The following is a 25,696-nucleotide window of genomic DNA, read 5'->3' as shown; positions in this document are numbered from 1 at the left end:
GGGGGCCATGAGCCTCCAGCTTTGATTTTCTTTTTCAAGATTGTTTTCAAGGCCTCTTTGGGGTCCCTTGATATTCCATGTGTCAGGATCAGCTGGTACATTAAAGCCTGTGTGAATTTTCAAAGAAATCATGTTGACTCTGTAGGGTGCATTTGAGTCATTGCCACTTTAACAGTATTTAAGTATTTCCATCAACATGAGTAGACTTTGCATGTATTTAGCTCTTTTTTAGTTTTAAAATTATCAATGTTTTTTTATTTTCAATGTACAAGATTTGCACCTTAAGTCTATTCTTAGTATTTTATTAATGTTCACATTATTTAATATGGAATTTTAAAGAAGAGGGGCTTCTCCTCTGATAACAGGGCTCTTTCCATCACTCTGGGGGGTCCTTCACTCCCCACCCAGAGCTGCAAAAGGACAGTTAGAGAAACTGCCTGTCAGACCCTCACATAGCCCTGGAAGCTGATACTTGTCACTATGGCCACATTGGCCTTTTAGTTGGAATCTCAGTCCGTACATCTTGGGGTCACACATTATACATTATACATTTTGTATAACTCAATTTAGTTTCTGTTTTATATGCTCCTTCTCCTGGGAATAGTGGAAACACGAATTCCCAACCCTCTCCCTGGGATGTGCCACCATGAACACGGGAGTACAATAGAAAACATGCATATTGGTCTGGGCCTCGTTCCTGACACTGGGTTCCTAAAGCTCTGGGGATTTCCTGAGTAATAGTGGCATCTTTTGTTCTAAGTAGGTGGTTCTGGGTGGGTTCTGCTTGGTTGTCTGACAGGCAGAAAGCCCAAGCCATGATGAGAAGCTTGGGATTTTCAGCGTCACCCCTCCATTCTCCAGAGAAAGGGGAGGGGATAAAAATGGAGTCAATAATACACCATACCTGTGTCTCAAAATATGGAATTTGGAGAGCTTCCAGGTTGGCGAACATATCCATGTGGTGTACTGGGAGGGTGATGCATTCCAACCCCACAGGGAAGAATGAAGGCTTCTGCTGGCCCAAGGCCGATGCCTTCGTAATCCCAAAGAAGCTGTTAGAAACCATTTCTCACGCAAGACCGGTAACCTCCAGTGATCAAGGCACCAAATTCACTGGGCAAATCACTGTACATTTCACTGTCCAAGTTGTAGTGAAATGTAATGGATGTACCCCAATTTGCCAAGGCATTCATCTACTGAAACACATCCTGATTTCTTTAAGCTTTTAGCCTTTATGAATAGAGCTATTGCATAAAATTTCATGGTGGCTTTCTTGGGGCATAGTTTTTCAAAGCAGTTGTTTAAATACTGGCTATGTAATTCTTGGATGTTAAGGTGAGACTTTCTTTAATTGTAAAATATTTGTTATGGCTCATTTTTTAATGGATTTTTGTATATCTTGAGTACAAATCCTTTATCAAATATGTATTTTGAAAATATTTTCTTTCAGTTTGTGTCTTGTGTTTGGGTTCTCTGAACAAGGTCTTTTAGAGTAGAAATTATAATTCTGTTAAGCCCATGTGATTATTTTTCTTTTGTGGATAGGCCTTTGGTGTTGCGTGGTGAAAGTCTTCAGTAAAGTTGTGTAGATTTTGCTTTTACCTATGAATTTTATAATTTAGAATAAAAAATTTGCCTATGGAGAATTTTTTTATGACTGTACCATTAGAAAAAACTTTTAATTAAGGTATTATTGATATACACTCTTATGAAGGTTTTACATGAAAAAACACTGCAGTTACTACATTCACCCATATTATCGAGTCCCCTCCGTAACCCATTGCAGTCACTGTCATTCAGTGTAGTAAGATGCCACAGAATCACTACTTGTCTTCTCTCTTCTACACTGTCTTCCCCGTGATCCCCTACACCATGTGTGCCAATCATAATACCCCTCAATCCCCTTCTCCCTTCCTCCCTACCTGCCCTCCCCCACACTCCCCTTTGGTTAACCACTATTCCCTTCTTGGAGTCTGTGAGTCTGTTTCTGTTTCGGTCCTTCAGTTTTACTGTGCTGTTATACTCCACAAATGAGGGAAATCATTTGGTATTTGTCTGTCTCCACTTGGCTTATTTCACTGAGCATAATATCTTCCAGCTCCATCCATGTTGTTGCAAGTGGTTGGATGTGTTTTTTTCTTATGGCTGAGTAGTATTCCATTGTGTGTATGTACCACATCTTTGTTATCCATTCATCTACTGATGGATATTTAGCTTGCTTCTATATCTTGGCTATTGTAAATAGTGCTGCAACAAATAGAGGGGTGCATATGTCATTTTGAATCTGAGAAATTATATTCTTTGGTTAAATTCCTAAGAGTGGATTTCCTAGGTCAAATGGTATTTCTATTTTTAGTTTTCTAAGGCACATGCCTATGGGGAATTTTGAGTTAATTTTGGTGTAAGTTGTAAAGCCTGTGTCTACTTCATTTCATTCCTTTCACTCTCAAAGTGGAGAAGACACAGGAAATTTGTGCCTATTGCGGCTTGAATTTCCAAAGATTTGTGGTTCATCAGTTTAGCCACAAGAGGACACCACTTTCCCTGAGCTGTGAGCGCGGTCCTGCACCGCTCACTGCGGCCCGCAGGTGGCGCCTCTGCCTTCTTTGTGAACCAGCGGGGCGCATGCGCAGTCAGATAGCAGGACTTTTCTCCCAGCTCTGACTGGTGCTGGAATTGCTCCGGCTTCCCTGCAGCTCCGTGACACCACGGGCGGTGTCTGCAGTGACAGCTCTGTTTTCTGAGGATCTGCGGTAGGGCAAGGTAAGGAGAGGCTCTCCGTGCACCGCCTGCCGAGCGCTCCTCTTCAGGGGCCGGGGGAGGAAGGCCTGCGATGGGAACCGTCTTTGCGGAGTCTGGGCTGAGGCGGGCGCGGGTGAGTTCGGGGTGCGGCGGGCCTGACTCAGGGCGAGTTCGGGGCGCAGGCTGAGACTGGGCCGGGGCGGATGTGCACGTCCAGCGTGTCCCCGGGAGCCCGTGTCTCCGCGCTGCGCACCTCGGGCCCCGTAGAGCGGGTGGATTGGCCGCACCTGTGGGATGCCCTCCGGGCTGCAGGCATCCTTCCTAACAAGGCTCTGAGATGGGAATGGGGACGGAGGGGACTTGGCTGCTTAAGCGGCCCACTTACCGGGCTGCAGCCCTTGCTGTGTGCCCAGCACATGGGGCAGTTTCCTGGGAAGGTTCCCCGAGGTGGGGTCCACCTGGGAGGCTCCCCGGGCACAGCATGGCACACAGCCCAGCTTCCTGAGGGCGGCCCCCACCCACGGCCTGCGCCTCGTTGAGCCGGTTCTTCGGGCCGAGCAGGTTGGGGGATGAAAGGCACCTGGTGTCCTGTTTCCACACCTGCTTCTGCTTGGCGCCTCACAGGGTCTCGGTTGCTACAGGTCCACAGTGAAGTGGGAGGTCAGGGCATGATGCCCGGGCTCTTCTTTCTCAGGATGGCTGTGGGGATGGGGTCCCGTGCGGTTCCATTCAGCCTGTTGGGTGTTTGCTTCTGTGTAAAGTGCGGTGGAATTTCGGTGGGGGTTCCCACGGAGTCTGCAGGTTGCTGTGGGTGGAGGGGACTTGTAATAACCTAACTCTCCCATCCAGGTCTGCAGTGTCCTCAGTGTTCAGAGCTCAGGCCTCAAGCCTCCCGCATCATTGGTTAGGCTTGTCCTGAAGTACTTTATTCTTTATGATGCAGTTGCAAAGGGCATTGTTTTCTTAATCTCTCTTTCTGATGGTTGGTTCTTGGTGAACAGAAGCAAACAACTTCTGTATATTGATTTTGTATCCTGCAAGATTCTTGATTTTATTTTTAGCTGTAATAGGTTTTTGGTGGAGCGGTGTGGAAATTGGAATTAAAAAATCCCACTGTTCCACTCCAGGTCGTCCCAACAACCAAGCCCAGTGTCTGCAAGGGAATTTTACCACGGGCCTTGTAGTGACCCCTGCAGGCTGAGTAGTGCTCCACTTTGGGTGAACTGAATGGGGAGGGCTTGGCCTCTGTGACCGGGTGTAATGCCTGCTCTGCTCTTCTGGTGCAGGACTGACATGGTTGTTCTGAAAAGTAATTTACTTTACAGCAATATAAAGCATATAGAAAACTTTCAGTGTCAGTACAGTCTTTACACTGAATTCTCCAGAATCCCACTTTACCGCACCCACCACTTCACACAAAATGCTCTTGGCCTCTACCCCAAATAGGGACAAGTTTCCAGTAAGCCACCACCTGACCCTACATGAGGGAAGTATTAGGGTCTCCACATGATAATCCAGTGCACAGACCCCGCACAGCTGTTCCCACCTACCCCAGCTGTGTGCAAATGTCTTTCCATTCTGATCCCATTTCCTTTTTCTGGAACTGTTCCAGAGACTTGAGCTCAGTTGGGCTCTGCCAGATCTCACATAAGTGGGATCACATAATATTCATCCTTCTGTGACTGGTGCATTTCACTGAGAAAAATGGCTTTAGGGTCCATCCATGCAGCAGGTGCCAGGACTCCCTCGTTTACTCCACTGTGTAGAGACCACACTTTGTTCATCCATTTGTCTGTGAACATGTGGGTCTTCTCCACCTTTTAACCATTGTGAGTCATGCAGTTGTGAACATGGGTGTCCAAATATCTAAGTCCCTGCTTTCATGTGGTTTGGGCAGAGACCTGGAAGTGGAATTGCTGTTCATGCATTAACTGTATGTTCAAGTTTCTGGAGACGCCCTCCCCCCTCCCTACACTGTTTTCAATGAGGCTGTGGACCATTTTCCTTTGTTTCTTTATATGGCAGAAAAATGCAGTTTATGGATCAACCCGGTTTTAGCCATCCATTCACCCCTTGATGGGCATTTAAGTTGTTCCTGACTTTTTGCTGTGGTGAACAATGCTGCCCAGAACTCATGGGCCAGTTTCTGTTTCAACATCATTGTCATTTCTTTGTGGTATTATATAGGAGTGGGTGTATAACCATAATTAGGTAATTGTATTTTATCTTTTTGAGGAAACACCAAGCTGTTGTACACAGGCTGCATGTTTTACATTTCAACAATCAAAGGTTAGGGGCTCCAATTCCTCTGCATCCTTGGCGACATGTGATTTTCAGTTTTCCTGATTATAACCATTCCCATGTGTGTTCAGGGAATTCTGTGTGACACCTTTCCATGTGCTTGTTGAGCGTTTGTATGTCTTGGAGTCTCTCATCCATTTAAGAAATCGGGATGTTGTCTTGTTGCACTGTACAAGTTCGTGGTGCATTCTGGATAAGAGGCTCTTGTCAGATGTACAATGTGCAGATATTTTCTATTCTGTGACTGTCTTTTCACTTCTTGGTATCTTTTGATGCAGAAAAGATTTTAATTTGAAGGAAATTAACTTATTCTTCCTCTTGTTGCTTGTACTTTGGTTTCAGATGTGAGAAACCATAGCTAAATCCACGTCATGAACATTTATCCCCATGTTTTACCTATTACACATAAGCCCTTATATATTTTGGGTTAATCTTTGTATGTGATATGAGTTAGGGTTCATTTTCATTCTTCTGCATGTGGACAGCTGTTTGCCAAACACCATTTCCTGGAAAGACACTTTTTCTCCATAATTTAATGTTGACCACCCTTGTCAGAAATCAACTGGCCATTGGTGGTTAGGGCCATTTCTGGGCTTTCCATCAGATACGTTGATCTGTATATACAGTCAACCCTTGAACAACATGGGGGTTAGTGGTGCTGACACCCAACAGAGTCCCAATATACATAAAACATCTGACTCCACCAAAACTTTGTTATCCTCAAACTGATCGCCTATTTTGACTGGAGGCCTTACCAATAATATAAACACTCGATTAACAATATTTTGTACGTTACACATATTATGTGCTGTATTCTCACAGAAATGTAAGCTATAGAACAAGTAATGTTTGAAATTGTTGACTTAACATTTTTCCAATATATTTGTGGGGGAAAAAATGATTTAAGTGGACCTGTGGAGTTCACATGCCTATGGACCAAGGGTCAACTGTGTATCTTTATGACAGTGTCACAGTGTTTCGTTTAATGTTAACTTTGTACTAAGATTTGATTTGGGGAAGCCTGTGCCTCCAGCTTTGATTTTCTTTTTCAAGATTCTTTTCAAGGGCTCATTCAGGTCCCTTGCAATTTCATATGTGACAGGATCAGCTGGTGCAGGATCAGCTGGTGCATTTCTTCCCAAAAGGCTTTGGGAATTTTCACAGGAACCACATTGAGGCTGTAGGTTGCATTTGTGCCATTGTCATCTTAGAGATATTAAGTCTGCCATCACCACGGCAGGACCTTACATTTATTTAGCTTTTCTTTATTTTTCCTATTATCAATGTTTTTAAATTTTCAGTGTATAATACTTGTACTTTAATTAAGTCTGTTCCCAAGTATTTTAGTAATGTTGACATTATATAGTAGAGAATTTAAAAATTCCTTTTGTGATTATTCATTGCTAATGTATACAAAGAAAACACGTTTGAATTTAAGGGTTCAGAGCTTTGGGACTTCATAATTTAGATATTTAGGATTAAAATAATGCCTAACATTTAAGAGATGGAGGATTAGAACACAGGGAAGTGTAGGGTTTGTTACAGGGGGTTTGTTTGAAATCAGACAATAGGAAGAGAAAGAGTGAGAACTAAGGATAGGGTACAAGAACAGGTTAGGGTTAGGTTGTGGGAATGGGTTAGTATTAGGGTATGTGAATGGGTTAGGATTTGGGAAGGTGTTATGGTTAGGGATAGGGTTAGGATATGGGTTAGGATACGGGTTGGGATATGGGTTAGGGTTAGGGATCGGGTTAAAGTTAGGGTACAGGTTATAGGTCAGGGTACAGGTAGGGGTTAGGGTTAGGGTTCGGTTAGGGGTTATGATTAGGGGTTAGGGCATGGGTTAGGGTATGGGTAACGGTATGGGTTAGGGTTTAAGGTATGGGTACGGGTAGGTTAGGGTAGAGTAAGTGTTTCCACCCCTGTGCTCGCCACGTGGGACCCTCCGTCTTCTAGGGCTGGAGAGAAGGGAGGATGTAGAGTAAGCACAAAGTGTCAACCGTGACAGACATTAGCCCCTAAACGGGAGTTGAGGAGAGCCCCTAAGGCACCCAGGGCACACACAGACAGAAAGGCGGGAAATGATGGGGCGGCAGGAGCTATCCTGCGTCCACAAGCCGCAAGCTATTGTCCAGGGGGCTCAGCCAATGCCTGAGTTCTAATGGGCAGGACTGCAGAGCCAGAAGCCCACAGCTGGCCAGGCCTGTGTCCCCCTTCCTGCTCCCCGGCTGCTCTGTCCCTGGCTGGTGCTCCCTGGTGCCCAGCAGCTTATGTGACGGCTGCTCTTGGTCTCCCCATGATTCAGACGTTTTCTGACATCTGCTGGCATCCACTCCCTTGGCCACTGAGCTGTGTCGTGATTGCTCACACCCCAGTGTCTGGGTTCCCGCAGCCTCTTCTCAGCCGAGCCAGGTGGGCTTGTGACCCTCGCGAGCCTGCACAGCCAGGGCGCCTGACTTGGTTTCACAGTCCTGACTTGCCCCCAGATCTCCCGAAGAAGAACTTCCTCTCTGGCACTGTCCGCATGTCTCCAGGAGCCTCCTGCCCTCCAGGTGGGCCTGGGCTCTTCCCACGCCTGCTGCTTCACCATCACCCTGGCTCTGGTGGGGAACCTCCTGGGAGCTGTGTGAGGAAGAGGCACCTCCCAAGTGGGACATTCAGCACTGCCTGTTTGAAGGAGGTGTGGTCCCCACCTGGCACATCCTCTAAGCCACCCAGCCTCCTGCTGCCAAGCACGGACTTCCAACTCGATGCCTCCATGAAGCCTGCTCTTTTTCTCTCAGGCATCTAGGGTGCTCTCATGTCCCGCATGTGGGATGTCGGAGGACAGATGCTCTGGTCCTTCCCACCCCTGTGCTTGCCACGTGGGACCTTCCAGGGAGGAAGCGCACCCCTCGGGCCTCCATGGCAGTTTCCTCCCCAGCTGGCTGCTCCCGGGTAGGTCCCTGGGGGTCTGCCAATTCTGGCTCTCCAGAACTCCCCATCTACCTTCCATTCACTCTTAGAAAGCCCCCTTGGACTCCAGCGTCCCACCTTCTGTTGACATCCACGCTTTGCTCTCCTGTGTCTAACTGCTGAACTCCTGTGAGTCCCTGGGTGCCCTGGCAGTGTGTCCCAACCTCTCTGGTCCCAGCTCTGCCACCACTTTTCTGGGGAGCCTGGCAGCTCCTGCCCTCTGCACACCTGTCTCCTCCTGGACCCTGCTCTGCTCCGTGAGCCCCTTTCCTGAAGGGTCCCGATCCTTGTGGCAGTGGGAGCAGGACAGCCACCAGGAAGCGCAGCACCCAGTGGCCTGGTGCCAACCTGGCACAGCAGTTCTGGTGGGCAGCCCTGATTCTGGCACCTTGGCCTTTCCCAGCATGTCGGTGCTCTGGGGCCGAGATAAGGGCTGGGCTCAGCCCAGTGTGTGCCTTCCACCACGCTGCTGGCAGGGCCACATAAGTACCCAGCTTCTGCTGCATGATGGCTTGGCTGCTACGGGCTTGCAGCACATTCTCAGCCATCACTCGAGTCCAGGCTGAGAGGTGCTCAGCCCTCCCTTGTGCTCATTTGACCTCACTCTCCTTCTCCTCAAGATGAGTTGGCGTCAGGTGCCAGGCCCCCACCATCCAACAGCCTTGGAGGCTAATTCTCTTCAGTTTTCAGGAACGTGATGGGAAATTGTGACCCTATCACTAGCAGAGCCTGAATTTATGGCTTTTTCCATTTAACATTCACTCTTTCTCCTTGAACTGCTGGCAACACCCCTGCCCATGCTGTGCAAGCCGCCCCCGGTGTGAGCATCCCCACACCTGGGCTCCCCTGGGACCTCACCTGTGTTGCCACCAGTTCACTTGATGCTCTTCCTTGAGGAGCTGAGGGTCATACCAGACATGCTGCAAACCTTAGGCAGCATATGACTGAATTTTGGAATAACTTTGTGATGAATCTAATAATGACATAAAATACAGATATCTCATAATACTAATCCTGAAATACTTCACTAATGCTACTGAAATTCCATTTTACATGAGAAGTACATACATTTATAGTTTATAGATCCAGTGCAAATAAAGCCTACAAATACCCTAATGTAAAATAAAACAGGATGCTGAAACTATTACCATGAAATCCGACTGTATTTTAAAAGTAATGAATTGCAAGAAATAAAACCATGCATTTAATGATATTTTGTATTTAAATAGAGAGCTAAAGAATATAGCTCTTAAGTTAGTTCCATGTCTTAAGAGGGAGGCCTTTAACATCGGCAAGAAACTTTTACGGTCCAATTGTGAGAATGTTTCGGGAGCTCCCCATTATAATTACTTACAAGAAGCTTGCTTTTATTTAGCAGTCAGAAAAAAGGAATCCCATACAAGATGGATTTTTAAAACATTGCAAAATGATGTAAGCTATAATCTGTAAAGTGCTTACTTTACTCAGCTTTTCAATCTGTTTTTCTAGCACTTCCACACTTGCTGCTTGGTCACCTTCATCCTATACATGACAAACTACAGTATCATTTACTGGTTTTAAGATTTATTCAATCAATCAGTGAATATTTAATGAAGGCCTCCTATATGCAAAGCACTAGGATAGGCCCTTTGGAAATGAGTAAGCCTCATCTCTTGGTTCTTTGTAAATTAATCATCTGGTAGGGAGACACATGCACATCACACTAAGAAAATAAAAACCACTACACAGAGGAAGCCATAGGGACCCCAAAAGAGGTAGAGATTAAGAGTCATGGAGTTCAGGAGAAGGTGAGATTACTTTCAGTGGGAATGTTTACCAAGAGAGGCTACATGGAAGAAGTTGTGTCTTAATTAGCTACCAAGGCTGGTTCGGATTCGATCAATCAGACAAAGAGGGCAGGGCATTCCAGAAAGACTGGTGTATCTTGACATGAAAGGTACGTGAAGAGGTAAGACAAGAGATGAGGCAAGGATGAGTTCAGGGTTAAACGATCTAGAGCTATAAATGCTTGACCATGGTCAATAACATGATCTTTTGAGGGAGGTTAAACAAGAGAACTATGCTTACAAAGATAATACGGCAATAGTTCTGAGATGGCCTGGAGCAGGGAAAGGATTGAAATTGTCAAATCTGGTTAGTATTCCACGGCAGTGATTCAAGAGGGAGGGAAAATGTGGGACTTACATAGGTAAAAGAAATAGAATGGAGAAAAACAAATTGATATAAGAGATTATTACCTAATTAGAAATGTTAAGTCATGACAACTCATGGGTATGAGGCACAGAGGGGTGAGGGAGACAAAGGAAGGAGTAAATTATGATAAGAGTTTAAATCTGGGAGACTGCAAAAATACTGGTATCATTCACTGAAGGAGTCATTTTTAGGGCAAAGAAGATAATATATTTTGAACACATTGAGCTTTTAGAAGAAAAATAATTCCTACAATATATATTACTAATTTCCTAAGTGGTATTTTACTAGTGATTACATGAAATCTTTCATTCTAGAAAATGAATATAGGAAAACAACCACCAAATTATATGTTTTAGAGGGAAAGCATGAAGTAAAAGGTACATGTATTTTCTTTGTATCTTAGCCACGCTACTTCTATGGGCAAACTACATAACTCTTCTAAGACTATTTCCTTATCTGTAAATTGATAATAGCATTTCCTGTAACATGGGGGTATTTGTGAGGGCTAAGAAGAACAGATCTGAAAGTAACCAGCAAACTTCCAGGCACACAGTATGCAAACTGGTTACTTTCCCTCTTTCTGAAAATTGTACCTAGAAAATGCAGGTACGTCTTAGGTTTAAAAAAGTAAAATTTGTTTCAGGTGTTCATTTTCTAGAAACATTTTTTAAAAGCCACACTGCCACCAACCACTCATGAGCAGGTATTTCTGGATAAGTATAGTTATCTCCCCAACAAAAGGAAATGAAAAGAAAGCCTCATGAGATTTAGTATTATCTATCATTTATCTACTTCACATCCAATTCAGGAGAGCAAGTTACAGAGACATTTAGGCATATTACTTGTGCTAACAGTAACACAATTTCTACTTCAGGAAAGAAACCTTAAAAGAGAACAGGCCCAATGACCCTCAAATGGATAATTACATAATTACATGTCTGTATGATTCTAAAGTGATCTTTTGACTCACAGGGCAAATGTTTGATAATACGCTTATACAAAAATACAATTCATGCAACAGTAATAAAAATACTTGCAAAAGACATCAAAGTAACTATGTATCAGTCAAATAAACTTACTGCTGTTTCTAAGACTCTCCTTAAGCTGAAAAGGAAGTAAAGTGTCTACTAAGGTTTGTTTAAAGCAAAGGAGTTTTGGCTAATAATCCTTATAATTTTAAGAGATGTGTAGAACTTGACAGGTCAGAGAGAAAGGCAAGGAGACTAGGCACAAAGAACTTGTCCCTGCTGTGGTTCTCCATGATTTCCTAGCCAAAAGAGAGGCCATTGTATGTCCCTATGTTTCAAAATTCAATCATCCACATAACCTGTTACCAGGCCAACTTGTGAAGTTAACGCCCACATAGGTTTCAACACAATTCTAAGGTTTAGGTATACAGACTCCATGTGCTGAAGGAACGAGGAGTGTGGAGAAGAGGGAATCATCTTTGAGACAAAGGGGGATGACTTAGTCAAGGGGAGGACCTTCTAACTGAAAGCGAGCACATGGGTCTCAACAGAAAGGATTCCTGAAATTAATCTTCTAGGGAGTTTTAATTCCTGGCACTGTCTCTAAACTTTAATCAAGAATCTAAACCTACTTTTGAGGAATAATGTATCTATCTTATCATTGGGCTCATTAAATAGTTAACATTTTTTAGGCAATTGATAAGTGGCTACCAGTTCTTCATCATAACAAATAACTCTAAAGTCACTTAAAATAAATGTTATTTTGACTTGTTAGGTCCTAAAATAATTATCTTAAAAAGTTTTGAAACTGTTTTCTCACATTAATAACATATACATTTGCCAGGATTTTGATCAATGAAACCCTATAATCTAACTCTGTAATTCAGTACTCATAAAAAGTCACTTTAAATGATACATGTGGTTTAAGAAACATTAATTATGTTTAAATAATTAGTAACAAATTTTAGTAGTGTTTATCTACCTTGCCCCATTGATTGAGTCACACTTGCTTTTTTTAGTGGCTCACTATGGCAGCTCCATGGAAAATAGAAATAGATTTGGGGTATAAATGACAAGTATAATATTCCCAGGAGAAAAACAGGTGGTCAGTATTTTCTTTATCTCTTCAACCCCCCCCTCTCTTACTGACCCTTTCCCTTCAACCTGAAATCAAATTTAGTCTTTCACATCTGAGTATTCCTTGGTATCTGTCCCCCTTTAGGAACCACCTTTTCCTCTGAGGCAAAATGCTTACAGAAGTCATCCTCACCTCACCTTCTGTCGCTCTTGATCCATCACTGCCCAGCTCCTGCTCGGACCCGTCTAACAACTGTGCTGCCTCTATTCCCCAGTGACCTCTGCCTTGCCTGATCCAACAGACACTAGACTCCTGCTGCATTAACATTGTTTATCACTCCCTACTTTTTGAAATGTTCAGTTTTCTTGATTTTTGCTACTACTACATGTGTAGAAAAGAGTTGACATTGCAGGTCTGACTGCTCTCCTTTGAAAGGCCTGCGTACAAGGCTAGCCCCTGGCTGGTGTCTGGGAACTTGTATTTCAGATGGTTTCCTCCCACGCTGATAAGATTGGCTCACTGGAACCCAACTGTGCTAACAATGGGGTGTATACTGAACACCTCTTTTTCTCCAGGGGATTTTATACTTGTCATAACTCATTCCTAGGGGACTTAAGCCCATCCTGTGTGACTCTACTTGGAAAAGACTTAACATTGTGGGTCTGGTTTCCTCTGGGCCGTGGCTCACATGCCTTTTCTCTCGCTGATTCTGCTGTGTGAGCCTTCCTCGTGAGTCACTGACTCTGGTGATGGCCTCAGAGATCCTTGACCCATTACAGACGTCTCCTACCTGTACGACTGCTCCTTCTTCAACTTAGGAGCTTAGGAGCCCTACGGGGTCTTCTTAAATATTGACATCCCCTGAGGTTCCAACTTCTGTTCCACTACTCTGTTCCCTAAACCAATCCACCTGTACAAAAATCACCCACCTCATGATTTTAAACTATTGTCTGTGTGAATAACTTTCAGATCTATATTTTCATGACTGAACTCATCTTTAGGCTTGAGATTCTTATATCCAACTTACTGCAGAACTGCTGCATAGGCACCTCAATCTTAACATGTCCAAAATAAACCGACCATTATTTCTTATCTTCCATTATCTGTTCTGCACTCACCTCCTCCTCTATCATCTATTTACTCTGTTCCTCCTGATTTCTCTCACTCAGTTCATGGCAAGAATACCATGCAGCCTCCCAAACCAGATGGTTGGGAATCAATCCTACCCTTCCATCAACCTACCAGTTCAAATACTATTCATTCTTCTTCCTAAGTATTTACTGAAATATTTTCCTCCTTCTTCCCAACTACCATCGGGATCATTTTGGACCCTACAACTCACTAAACTCTTGCAACATCTCCTGACTGATCTTTCCACATCTGATCTTTCCCTACCCCAAATCTATTTCTATTTTCCATGGAGCTGCCATAGTAAGCCACTAAAAAAAGCAAGTGTGACTCTGTCATTTTGTTACTTACAAAGCGGAAGCAATGGCTTCCTCTTACCAAAAAAGTATAAATACTAGTTCATAGTTGTTGATAGGAGGCTCTCTAATAACAATGAAGCACTTGTCAGTCACTTAAAGCGCATTGTGCTTTCAGATTTCTACGTCCGTTTATGCTGTTCTTTCTGCCTGAGCAATTTTCTATGGGTTCTTCCCCAGGTTAACATTCATCCCACCTTTTAGCCTCAGCCAATGGGCCCAGAAAACCTTCATGAGGACCTATTCCTCATAAAGGTTCAATGCCCTTCCTTTCTGCCTGCCTAGCACAGAGTAAATACCACCAGCAAAGCAGTTGACATGTAGTACATTACATTTTCTTATGGCAAATCTTCCTCAGTGAGACTGTAAGTTGAGAGAGGACTTTCAGTACCTTACTCATCTTTGATCAAAAGTGCCCAGAGCTAAGCACATAATAAACTGATGCTTGAGAAATACATCAGTTTCACTAAATGTGACAATACTTTCAAGGCATGAAGTATTGTACACATATAATCTAGTATTTTACCAGAATGAAAGAGGATATATGAAATTAAGAATCTGCATGGTTCTTTGAAGAACTCTCAATATGTTCTATAAAAAGGAAACGTTGACTTTGTTTATTCAGTGTAAGTCCATCCTACATGTGGGCAATTATTAAACCATCACAAAAAACTTTACGAGGTGATTGTTATAAATATTCAGTTTTCAGATGAAGAAACGGAGGCAAGTAGGCATTCAAAATGAATTTAAAACCGGAATCCACCTGACCCCCAAATTCTGTTGTTTTCAGTATGTTTTCTTCGTTAAGTAATAAAATCTACCTAATCTTGATTACTTCATCTTCACAGACATCGATTTTCTTTCCTTTTTTGTCTTCCTTGTATTCCTCCTCCTCCTCGTCACTGTCAGCATCACTGTCCCTGCCCTTCTTCGCTTGCATCCTGATGTGGGGGTGGCCGACACGTGCTGCTCTTCTTCAAGATCAATGCCACCTGAAGTGTCTCTCTTGCTTGCTTTCTTAGCATGAATGATTCTGAGCCTTTAAATGTAACAAAATTATTATGCACAAGAAAAGCTTCTCTTCATACTTTTTAGAGAGAATAATGTGAGTTTTAAGCAAAAATGCCTTATGGGTGAGTAATAAGTCAATGGCAATAAAATTAAAATTAAGGAAATTTAAGAAATATGTTTCCAGAAATTATAGAATAGATTGACTTTTAAGAATTATTATGAATCTCTTTGGAATTAGATATATAAAAAAAAATAAAACTTAGAAAGCTGAAAAAAATAACTCTAGCAATGACCAATGATAATTCCTGATCCCATGCTATCAGACCGAATAAATTTCTGTTCAAATTATGCAAAGAAATATCTTCTTACATAGAAATTGAGAGAGGAGGGGCGGAAGATGGTGGCGTGAGTAGAGCAGCGGAAATCTCCTCCCAAAACCACATATATCTATGAAAATATAACAAAGACAACCATTCCTAGAATAAAGACCAGAGGACACAGGACAATATCCGGACCACATCCACACCTGAGAGAACCCAGCGCCTCGCGAAGTGGGTAAGATACAAGCCCTGGCCCGGCGGGAGCGAAGCGCCCATCCCCCCAGCTCCTGGCGGGAGAAGAGTAGGCAGAGCGGGAGGGAGACGGAGCACAGGACTGGCGAACACCCAGCCACAGCCATCCGGGCCAGAGTGCAGACACAGTACGTGCCCAGGGGGCCCTGGATGATAGGGAAACAGGGCAGCAAGAACAGTGAGCGGGCACCGGAGGCCGGGTGCCGGAGGACATAAGAAAAGCGCACGACCATTTTTTTTTTCTGTTTTGTTCTGGCGAGCGCTTTTTGGAAGTCTTAAAGGGATAGGGCCCCCAATTCTAGGGAAACAGGGCAGCAAGACCGGTGAGCAGATGCCTGAGGCTGGCGCCGGAGAATAAAGAGAAACGAGGGGCCATTTTTTATTTTTAATTAAAAAAATTTTTTTTTTTTTTTGTGGTCGTTGTTTTGTTTTGGCGGGTGCTTTTTGGAAGTCTTAAAGGGGCAGGGTGGGACACTTCATCCAGAGGTAGGGAATCCGGGGATCTCTGGGCACCCTAACCCCTGGGCTGCAGGGAGCAGGGAGGCCCCTTACAGAGATGAATAGCCTCCAGGCTGCTCCCCCTCCAACGTGAGTCCACCACTTTGGAGCAGAGGCCTGAACCAGGCCACATCCACAGCAACAGCGGAGATAAACTCCATAGCAGCCTGGCAGGAAGCAGAAACCCTGTCTGCGTGCAGCTGCCCAGCACAAGCCGCTAGAGGTCGCTGTTCTCCCAGGAGAGGAGGGCCACAATCCAACAAGAAGGGAAGTTCTTCCAGCCGTCACTCGTCCCAGCTCTGCAAACTATTCCTATCACCATGAAAAGACCAAGCTACAGGCAGACAAAGATCACAGAGACAACACCAGAGAAGGAGACAGACCTAACCAGTCTTCCTGACAAAGAATTCAAAATAAGAATCATAAACATGCTGACAGAGATGCAGAGAAATATGCAAGAGAAATGGGATGAAGTCCGGGGGGAGATCACAGATGCCAGAAAGGAGATCGCAGAAATGAAACAAACTCTGGAAGGGTTTATAAGCAGAATGGATAAGATGCAAGAGGCCATTGATGGAATTGAAATCAGAGAACAGGAACACATAGAAGCTGACATAGAGAGAGATAAAAGGATCTCCAGGAATGAAACAATGTTAAGAGAACTGTGTGACCAATCCAAAAGGAACAATGTCCATATTATAGGGGTCCCAGAAGAAGAAGAGAGAGGAAAAGAGATGGAAAGTATCTTAGAAGAAATAATTGCTGAAAACTTCTCCACACTGGGGGAGGAAATAATCTAACAGACCACAGAAATACACAGAACCATCAACAGAAAGGATCCAAGGAGGACAACACCAAGATACATAATAATTAAAATGGCAAAGATCAAGGACAAAGAAAGACTTTTAAAGGCAGCTAGAGAGAAAAAGGTCACCTATAAAGGAAAACCCATCAGGCTAACATCAGACTTCTCGACAGAAACCCTACAGGCCAGAAGAGAATGGCAATATATATTTAGTACAATGAAACGGAAGGGCCTTGAACCAAGGATACTGTATCCAGCACAACTATCATTCAAATATGATGGTGGGATTAAACAATTCCCAAACAAAAGCTGAGGGAATTTGCTTCCCACAAACCACCTCTACAGAACATCTTACAGGGACTGCTCTAGATGGGAGCCCTCCTAGAAAGAGCACAGCACAAAACACCCAACATATAAAGAACCGAGGAGGAGGAATAAGAAGGGAGAGAAGAAAAGAATCTCCAGACAGTGTATATAACAGCTCAATAAGCGAGCTAAGTTAGGCAGTAAGATACTAAAGAGGCTAACCTTGAACCTTTGGTAACCACAAATTTAAAGCCTGCAATGGCAATAAGTACATATCTTTCAATAGTCACCCTAAATGTTAATGGGCTGAATGCACCAACCAAAAGACATAGAGTAATAGAATGGATAAAAAAGCAAGATCCATCTATATGCTGCTTACAAGAAACTCACCTCAAACCGAAAGACATGTACAGACTAAAAGTCAAGGGATGGAAAAACATATTTCAAGCAAACAACAGCGAGAAGAAAGCAGGGGTTGCAGTACTAATATCAGACAAAATAGACTTCAAAACAAAGAAAGTAACAAGAGATAATGAAGGACAGTACATAATGATAAAGGGCTCAGTCCAACAAGAGGATATAACCATTCTAAATATATATTCACCCAACACCCACCAGCATATGTGAAACAAATACTAACAGAACTAAAGGGGGAAATAGACTGCAATGCAATCATTCTAGGAGACTTCAACACACCACTCACCCCAAAGGATAGATCCACTGGGCAGAAAGTAAGTAAGGACACAGAAGCACTGAACAACACAGTAGAGCAGATCGACCTAATAGACATCTATAGAACTCTACATCCAAAAGTAACAGGATATACATTCTTCTCAAGTGCACATGGAACATTCTCTAGAATAGACCACATACTAGGCCACAAAAACAGCCTCAGAAAATTCCAAAAGATTGAAATTCTACCAACCAATCTTTCAGACCACAAAGGCATAAAACTAGAAATAAACTGTACAGATAAAGAAAAGAGGCTCACAAACACATGGAGGCTTAACAACATGCTTCTAAATAATCAATGGATCAATGACCAAATCAAAATGGAGATCCAGCAATGTATGGAAACAAATGACAACAACAACACTAAGCCCCAACTTCTGTGGGACGCAGAAAAAGCAGTCTTAAGAGGAAACTATATAGCAGTCCAAGCATATTTTAAAAAGGGAGAACAATCCCACATGAATGATCTAATGTCACAATTACCGAAATTGGAAAAAGAAGAACAAATGAGGCCTAAGGTCAGCAGAAGGAGGGACATAAAGATCAGAGAAGAAATAAATAAAATTGAGAAGAATAAAACAATAGCAAAAATCAATGAAACCAAGAGCTGGTTCTTCAAGAAAATAAACAAAATAGATAAGCCTCTAGCCAGACTTATTAAGAAGAAAAGAGAGTCAACACAAATCAACAGTATCAGAAACGAGAAAGGAAAAATCACGAGGATCCTACAGAAATACAAAGAATTATTAGAGAATACTATGAAAACCTATATGCTAACAAGCTGGAAAACCTAGGAGAAATGGACAACTTCCCAGAAAAATACAACCTTCCACGATTGACCCAGAAAGAAACAGAAAATCTAAACAGAGCAATTACCAGCAACGAAATTGAAGCGGTAATCAAAAAACTACCAAAGAACAAAAACCCCGGGCCAGATGGATTTACCTCGGAATTTTATCAGACATACAGGGAAGGCATAATACCCATTCTCCTTAGAGTTTTCCAAAAAATAGAGGAGGAGGGGATACTCCCAAACTCATTCTATGAAGCTAACATCACCCTAATACCAAAACCAGGCAAAGACCCCACCAAAAAAGAAAACTACAGACCAATATCCCTGATGAACGTAGATGCAAAAATACTCAAAATATTAGGAAACCGAATTCAGTAATGCATCAAAAGGATCATACACCATGACCAAGTGTGATTCATCTCAGGGATGCAAGGATGGTACAACATTCCAAAGTCCATCAAATATCATCCACCACATAAACAAAAAGAAAGACAAAAACCACATGATCATCTCCATAGATGCTGAAAAAGCATTTGACAAAGTTCAACATCCATTCATGATAAAAACTCTCAGCAAAATGGGAATACAGGGAAAGTAACTCAACAGAATAAAGACCATCTATGATAAACCCACAGCCAACATTATATTGAACAGCGAGAAGCTGAAAGCATTTCCTCTGAGACCGGGAACTAGACAGGAATGCCCACTCTCTCCACTGTTATTTAACATAGTACTGGAGGTCCTAGCCACGGCAATCAGACAAAACAAAGAAATACAAGGAATCCAGATTGGTAAAGAAGAAGTTAAACTGTCACTATTTGCAGATGACATGATACTGTACATAAAAAACCCAAAAGACTCCACTCCAAAACTACTAGAATTGATATCGGAATACAGCAAAGTTGCAGGATACAAAACCAACACACAGAAATCTGTGGCTTTCCTATACACTAACAATGAACCAACGGAAAGAGAAATCAGGAAAACAACTCCATTCACAATTGCATCAAAAAAAAAAAAATACCTAGGAATAAACCTAACCAAGGAAGTGAAAAACTTATACTCTGAAAAATACAAGTCACTCTTAAGAGAAATTAAAGGGGGAACTAATAGATGGAAACTCATCCCATGCTCGTGGCTAGGGAGAATTAATATCATCAAAATGGCCATCCTGCCCAAACAGTATACAGATTTGATGCAATCCCTATGAAACTACCAGCAACATTCTTCAATGAACTGGAACAAATAATTCAAAAATTCATATGGAACCACGAAAGACCCGAATAGCCAAAGCAATCCTGAGAAAGAAGAATAAAGTAGGGGGGATCTTACTCCCCAACTTCAAACTCTACTATAAAGCCATAGTAATCAAGACAATTTGGTACTGGCACAAGAGCAGAACCACAGACTAATGGAACAGACTAGACAATCCAGACATTAACCCAGACATATATGGTCAATTAATATTTGATAAAGGAGCCATGGACATACAATGGCGAAATGACAGTCTCTTCAACAGATGGTGCTGGTAAAACTGGACAGCTACATGTAGGAGAATGAAACTGAACCATTGTCTAACCCCATATACAAAAGTAAACTCAAAATGGATCAAAGACCTGAATGTAAGTCATGAAACCATTAAACTCTTGGAAGAAAACATATTCAGAAACCTCTTAGACATAAACATGAGTGACCTCTTCTTGAACATATCTCCCCGGGCAAGGAAAACAACAGCAAAAATGAATAAGTGGAACTTTATTAAGCTGAAAAGCTTCTGTACAGCAAAGACACCATCAATAGAACAAAAAGGAACCCTACAGTATGGGAGAATATATTTGAAAATGACACATCCGATAAAGGCTTGACGTCCAGAATATATAAAGAGCTCACACACCTCAACAAACAAAAAACAAATAACCCAATTAAAAAATGGGCAGAGGAACTGAACAGACAGTTCTCCAAAACAGAAATACAGATGGCCAGGAGACACACGAAAAGATGCTCCACATCGCTAATTATCAGAGAAATGCAAATTAAAACTACAATGAGGTATCACCTCACACCAGTAAGGATGGCTGCCATCCAAAAGACAAACAACAACAAATGTTGGCGAGGCTGTGGAGAAAGGGGAACCCTCCTACACTGCTGGTGGGAATGTAAGTTAGTTCAACCATTGTGGAAAGCAGTATGGAGGTACATCAAAATGCTCAAAACAGACTTACCATTTGACGCAGGAATTGCACTCCTAGGAATTTACCCTAAGAATGCAGCAATCAAGTATGAGAAAGATCAGTGCACCCCTATGTTTATCGCAGCACTATTTACAATAGCCAAGAATTGGAAGCAACCTAAACATCCATCGATAGATGAATGGATAAAGAAGATGTGGTACATATACACAATGGAATACTACTCAGCCATAAGAAAAGGGCAAATCCTACCATTTGCAGTAACATGGATGGAGCTGGAGGGTATTATGCTCAGTGAAACAAGCCAAGCGGAGAAAGAGAAATACCAAATGATTTCACTTATCTGTGGAATATAAGAACAAAGGAAAAACTGAAGGAACAAAACAGCAGCAGAATCACAGAACTCAAGAATGGACTAACAGGTACCAAAGGGAAAGGGACTTAGGAGGATGGGTGGGCAGGGAGGGATAAGGGGAGGGAGAAGTAGGGGTGTATTCAATTAGCATGCATGGGGGGGTAGGAGAAAAGGGAGGGATGTACAACACAGAGAAGGCAAGTAGTGATTCTACAACATATTGCTATGCTGATGGACAGTGACTGTAAAGGGGTTTATAGGGGAGACCTGGTATAGGGGAGAGCCTAGTAAACATAATATTCGTCATGTAAGTGTAGATTGATACCAAAAAAAAAAAAAGACATTTCCTGTGTGGTAACCTCCAATGAGTTCTACACAAGGGTATAAAGGGCATGTAAAAGTGTAAGCAAAGGGTCTGTTTGTGTTTATACAGAGGATCAAAGCCTAATTGGGCTACCCTGAAAATGAACTAAGATACGATATGAAAAAGAACTTCCAACATCAGCACTCTCTGGAAGACTCATGCCAGAAGATGATCATCAAAAATCCCCAACAAAGATCTACGCACTGCTACAGCTGTAGATGCACTCATCCCACAAGTTCCTGGACTTGCCATGGGAATGAAGAAGGAGATATATAAGCTGGCCTGTGCATACAGTAAAACAACAAATTTGACTGGATCTATACTGTTGGAACTCAATCAAGAATTAGGAGAAGTGCAAGTTGTAGCGCTCCAAAATCTTACAACTACAGACTATTTACTGTTAAAAGAACATAAGGGATGTGAACATTCCCCAGGAATGGGTTGTTTTAATTTGTCTGATTTCTCTCAGACTGTTCAAGTTCAGTTGGACAATATCCACCATATCATAGATAAGTTTTCCCAAATGCCTAAGGTACCTAACTGGTTTTCTTGGTTTCACTGGAGATGGCTGGTAATTACAGGTATGCTTTGGTTATGTAACTATACTCCTATTATGTTAATGTGTGTGCGCAATTTAAGTAGTAGTTTAAAACCTATACATGCTGAAGTTACTCTACAAGAAGATATGTCAAAGAAATAATCAATCTTCCCATGTTTTCTTCCACCTGCTACTTCTATAGCTTTTCTCCTTCCTTCCTAGTTACAACCCTTAAATAGAATTCATGCCTCATATCAAATTTACCGAGTATCATAATTCTTCCAAGTGGTAAAGATACCTCAAGACAAATGCTGGGCATAGAAGCCACAGGGCATAAATATGTAAAGAAGTAAAAAGCTAACCTTTTCAAACAATAAGTCTTCTCTCTCACTTACCAACTTTACATTTCCCTGTATGGCCCTGGAAGATGACTGGTTAGCCAGAGACAGGTAAGATTCCTCAAGGGAGGAACAACCTAAGGCACAGTCGCAGGGGGACCATCAGGTGAGAAATTGGGGATCAACAGAGGTGAGGCTTAGAACCTCACCCCCCCTGTTCTGAGAGAAATCTTATGCATATGTGGAAGTTTTATTGCCCTTGTCTAGCTTGGATTAACACATAGTCTACAGGCACACAGCTGATCATCTACATTTGCTCTCTTAAAACACTAAACTACGTTTTCTACCTTTATCTTGTATCTATCTACCACTTCAGCATTTTATTAAAAATAATAATAATAAAGGGAGAAATGTGGTATCCACATATAAATCAAGTATAAAAATCAAATGAGTATTCATATTTGAACTGACTGTTTATAGTTCATAATGCATGAGGAAAACTGAAAGTTTCTGTGATGACTGCCCTTGTCCTATTCACCATGTAACTTATTCACTATGTAAGAATTTGTTCTCCATGTAAGAACTTGTTTGTTATGCTTCAGAAGATTGGAGACTGATCAAAATTAGGCTTGGGGTGGATTAATGATTGTGCATTGAGCATTGACTCCCCTATACAGAATTTTATTGTTGTTAACAACCGTTTGATCAATAAATATGAGAGATGCCCTCACAAAAAAAAAGTATACACTTCCAATTGTAAAATAAATAAGTAACCTGGATGTAATGTATAGCATAAGGAATATAGTCTAAATATTGTAACAACTTAGCATGGTGATAGCTGGTACCTAGAATTATCATGTATATTAATGTTGAATCACTGTGTTGTACACCTGAAACTAATGTAATACTGTGTGTCAACTACCCTTCAATAAAAAATAATTACCTACAAAAGAAAATTTAAAAAAAAAAAGAAATTGAATAATTTCAGCCTTATATTTCTTGGTAGAAAGCGAATTAAGTTTTATTTCTGAATACATTTGGATATTTTAGACTCTATGAAAGCAAACTTTAATTAGAAAACAATTTTTAAAGAGGTAGTTCTAAACAGATTCTACATATGACTAAAGTAAGTTGATAGCAACAATGATCTAAGAAAACGTGATTGCTTGACTGTGAGATCAGAAAGGGAAACTGACTTTCTTCTAACTTTGAAGCATAAGATGTTCAATGACTCTAATTACAACTTTTGTCCATTGCAGACTCTCACCCTGGGTTTTATTAATTTCTTAATTCATCTTAACTAAGCTTTACCTTTTTTTATTTCTTAGACAAAGTAAAGTTTAAATTCTATCTTTGCAATTTATGTTTCACTGGGGAATTTGTACAATGGGAAACAGTATACTAACTTTAATAAAACAGGACTTACTTGTGGAGTTTACCTTCTACCACCCGTTTATCTCTTCTCAAGTTTGACATATAATCAATGTTCTTGTCAATTTCACTGTTAATGCAAAAAATTATTAGAAGACAGAAATTAATCTATTATGCAATATGTTAACATGGCGAGTAAACTGTTGCCATTCTTGCTAAGTAAAAATGATGTCAATGAGTAGCAAAAACAAATGAAAAATTATATCAATACAGTAACACAGCTAAGAGATGTACAGAAGACTTAATATGTCCACAAATGGTAGAAATTCATGGCTCAGAAATATATGGATTGGTCCTTTTCCTAGAAAGATAAAGAGCTAAAAGTAACATAACTGAAATATGTAAAATAACAAATAGCAAGAACAAGATGAATATGGATTTCTTCGCCAACACTTGAAATACTAGAGTGCAAATTTTACTTTGACTATTAAATGTAAGTAGTTTTAAAAAAGTACAATACATCAATAAACTAATACTATTAAATTTTATTAGCACATAAAATAAAAAGCTGGATAATTCTATTAATGGCTGCGAAGGAAAATCAGGTAGTTATTTATCACTGAAAGATGTCAGAGAAAGAAAAAATTCCGGATTCTTGCAAAGGTGCTACATTCCGGTGCTATAGTAAGAAAAAACTATTTTTATGTTTCCTTATATGAATAATTAACAGATTTATTAAGTAAACAAAATGGTTGCAAATAGAACATGGTCCTCAGGCTTTCAGTGAGCTCAGTCTGTCCACAACGGGCTTCCATAAAGATCTGCAAGATCTCAGAAACATTGTCTCCATTCACACCAACATTCAGCAAATGTTCTCCAAGAGCTGTTTCGGCCTATAAAAGTCTGGCATTTTTGTCTGTATTGATCCTAACCACACAGAACATAAAAACAATTAAGATTTTAATATATTGTTATTATATGATCTATATATTACTGAAAAGGGCTTTATTCACACTTTACATGAAGTGAAGATAAAAATAGGCAACAGATAATAGACAAGTATTTGAGTACTTGCATCTTTCTATTCCTTCTTTAGACCCTTGGTTAACAGGCGGGAAGGAGAGTATGTAATCAGATGAGTAGATATCATACCTTCTTCGACTACAGAAACTATCTCAAGATTTCTAAGGCTTTATCTAGGCGTTCTATCAGTAGTGGTTGCGGGAGTTCCAGGGGCACTATTGTTGTGTTTTCCAGCTCTAGAGTGTCATGGACTTTATTGTCTGGTATACTAAATAGGAAAATGGAATAACAAGCAACTGGTGCATCTGGGAACTTCTCTCTCCACCATATTATCTACAGCAAAGCTGACTGAAATGTGTATCATTGCTGGAATTATGATAAATTTGAATTTCTTGAGTATCCACTGAGAGGTACAGAGTCTTAACATGCTGATCTTAGAGGTGCTGCCATTAGCCTCCATTATTCACAGTGATTGAGAGCACACAGCATAATTTCAAAAGGCATACATAAATTTTAATTCTTTATGATTTATAAATTCTCTTTTGCTGAATATCACTTTCCTTAAGTCTGCTTGCTTTTGGCCAAAAGCTAGAGGAAAATAAGAGTAATTTAGGAATATCCACATTCCCTAGGCTTTATGAACGAGGTTTTCCTAGATGTGGACCATTTGCAACTGAATGCAAATCTACACTTAACTTTGTGAGATGGGGAAAAAATTGGATCAGTGTGTATACACTCTTCTGCTAATATGCTAAAGCCAGCTTTCAATGCACTGAGGGTACCAATTAAAATGAGTTTATGTATTTTTGTTTTTTTACCTTGTATCCTGTAATTAGACCTGGATCACATACAGCAGCTGAGAGAAGCCTCACAAGCAAGTCTTGTACTTCACCTACGCTGTCCCCTATATTTAGCAATCCCGTTTGAAGAACATTCAGTATTGGAACATCAATATTCACATCAAAGCCCAAAACTTTACCAAACTTTCATAAGATCTGCACCACCATGAGACAGTCTGAAAATGTACTTCCAGACAGAACATGTCCTGGAACATGAGGCAACTATGGCAAAGGATGAAAA

The 25,696-nt window shown here is 41.4% G+C and overlaps 1 long non-coding RNA gene across 1 annotated transcript; it reads left to right on the top strand.

Moving 5' to 3' along the window:
- Nucleotides 1-2,670: 2,670 nt before the first annotated feature.
- LOC118929549 (uncharacterized) lies at nucleotides 2,671-25,696 on the top strand. The gene is made up of 3 exons (XR_008998273.1): nucleotides 2,671-2,763; nucleotides 7,827-7,980; nucleotides 25,453-25,696. It is a non-coding gene; the product is annotated as an uncharacterized LOC118929549 (long non-coding RNA).

The sequence above is a fragment of the Manis pentadactyla genome, chromosome 6 (assembly GCF_030020395.1).
Source record: "Manis pentadactyla isolate mManPen7 chromosome 6, mManPen7.hap1, whole genome shotgun sequence".
In the NCBI taxonomy this organism is placed as follows: Eukaryota; Metazoa; Chordata; class Mammalia; order Pholidota; family Manidae; genus Manis; species Manis pentadactyla.
This window is presented reverse-complemented; position numbering and strand designations above follow the sequence as displayed.